This window comes from Octopus bimaculoides, chromosome 14, assembly GCF_001194135.2.
Source record: "Octopus bimaculoides isolate UCB-OBI-ISO-001 chromosome 14, ASM119413v2, whole genome shotgun sequence".
Classification (NCBI taxonomy): domain Eukaryota; kingdom Metazoa; phylum Mollusca; class Cephalopoda; order Octopoda; family Octopodidae; genus Octopus; species Octopus bimaculoides.
This window is the reverse complement of record NC_068994.1, coordinates 34,128,332-34,130,700: the sequence shown is the minus strand read 5'-3', so window position 1 is coordinate 34,130,700 and position 2,369 is coordinate 34,128,332. Positions and strand designations below refer to the sequence as shown.

Sequence of the window (2,369 nt, the reverse complement as noted above, 5' to 3'; positions counted from 1 at the left end):
ATATATATATATATATATATATATACATACAGGGTTTCCCAAAAAGATGTACTCACTCTTTGACAGACGATCGCTAATGTATTGTTTTTGTTTTATTTCTAAATGACAATAAATAATCGTTTCTACAGCAATTTAACTTCTTAGGACTGTATGTATATCAATAAACATCTGCTTGAACACAAAATGCATGAGTACTGGGAAGTCAAAGAGTGAGTACATCTTTTTGCGACACCCTGTATATATATAAATATGGCTGTAGACCGGGCGATGTGTGTTTATAATATCATAATGTTGTGTATGTTGTTGCTTATTCCTTCTCGAGTCATGCCTGGCTCATAAGGGCCAGTTTCCAGGTGAACTGCTAGATGCAGGAGGAAAGAGTGAGAGAAAGAGTCAGCAGAACTTCTGCCGGAGCCACGTGGAGCTTAGGTGTTTAGCCCATAAACACACTCATTACCCGGTCTGAGATTCGAACCCGCGATTCCTCGACCATGAGTCCGCTGCTCTCACCACTAAGCTATGCGCCTCTACAATGTTGTGTATACATCTATAAATTCTAATACATGATGATTACAATGTTATTAAACCGACAGTCCGACAGTCAGTTAGGCAGTCAGTTAAACCAAACAATCAATTTCGTGTTTGCGTAATTATTCTATATTATTATTTCTATATTAGCATTATCATCATTAACGTTATTATCAATATCACTATCACCATCATTAAATATCATCACCACCATCATCATCAATCATCATCATCAATCATCATCATCAGTACCAGCAGCAGCAGCAGTAGCAGTAGTAGTAGTAGTAGTAATTTCCTCTCAAACGTTTTTAAGTACACTCCCACTCAAATTTGTAAATCTGTCTCCCACTCGTCCGTCGCCCTGATGGCGAATAAAAAAGTGGTCGTAGTCGTCGTCTCATCATCATCATCATCATCATCATCATCATCATTATCATTATTATTATTATTATTATTGTTGTTGTTGTTGTTGTTGTTGTTGTTGTTGTTATTATTATTATTAATAATAATAATATTATTATTATTTTTTATTATTATTTATGTTTGTCTATACACTTTTTGTTGCTTTTTAAAAAAAAAATTATATCAATTTTATATTAATTCATATCGAAATTTTTCTCAGATCTTATTGGAACTAAAATATTCCGATTATTCAAACAACCCTCTTTTGCAATGTTGTTGTTGTTATTATTATTATTATTATTATTATTATTATTATTATTATTATTATTATTGCTATTATCATTATTGTTATTATAATATATTTTTACTTTGTTTCATTAATTTATTATTTTTTTTATATTACTCTTTTCCCCTCCTTTTGTTCAAAGCATTTGTTTTGATATTTCATATAGATTTTTTTTTTTATTGTGTTTTAAGTTAATGTTAAAGTTTTTCCTTTTTTAGTTCGTATTTTAATATTTTGTTTTATTTGATTTGATTTGCTTTAAAAATCTGAAATTGTTTTGTTGTCGTTATAGTAACTTGTTCATATAGCCGCTGCTACTACTACTGCTGCTGTATATTTTACAGTGTTGCTGTTTGTCCTTATTCGTGTTGTTCTTCTTAATGTTATTCATATCGACTTTGAAGTTAATGCTGTTGTTGATACAGATTGTTGCTGGTTGCTATGGATACGTGTTCTTGTTATAGTCGTCGTTGCCATCGTCATCGTCTTCGCCGTCGTCGTCATTGTTATAGTTGCTGCTGTGTGGCCCCAGACCAGACAGGCTTCAATGAGCAGACATATCCCCTGACGAACAAAAAATTTGGCGCCTTAAAATTTAGGCCTAATCATGCGCTCATTTTGGGGTTCCGATTTCAAATATGCTGGCGAAAGTGTGGCTGAGCGACAACGTTTGTAGGCACAGGCGTGGTTGTGTGGTAAGAAGTTTGCTTTCCAGTCATATGGTTCCAGGTTCAGTCTCACTGCATAGCACCTTGGACAAGTGTCTTCTGCTATAGCCTCAAACCGGCCAAAGCTTTGTGAGTGAAGACTGTTGAATGAAACAAGAAACTGAAAGAAGCCTGTCGTATATATATAATACAAATAATATATGAGTATATGCATATATACGTACATATATGTACATACCTACATCTACATGTATATATAGATGCATATCTGGGTACAGGATGTTGCAAAAAACGTGGACAAAATGGTAAACAGAGTACAGAAAACACACAGGCCACATAGAGAACATTCCCTTCATCAGCTGCCACCATTCTAAACTAATATATATAAAAGAATTTGGTGCATCAGTAAAACTCAAAAAGTGTTATTCAAAATTTTATTACAACGAATTTGACAAAAGGTGAATGGCCGTATTAAAAAATTCGTT

General features: G+C 33.4%; 1 protein-coding gene across 5 annotated transcripts in view; it reads left to right on the top strand.

Annotated features, from left to right (window-relative positions):
- LOC106875086 (protocadherin-17) overlaps positions 1–2,369 on the top strand; it is a 424,117-nt gene that overhangs the window by 41,659 nt on the left and 380,089 nt on the right. The gene's annotated exons all lie outside the window — the stretch shown is intronic.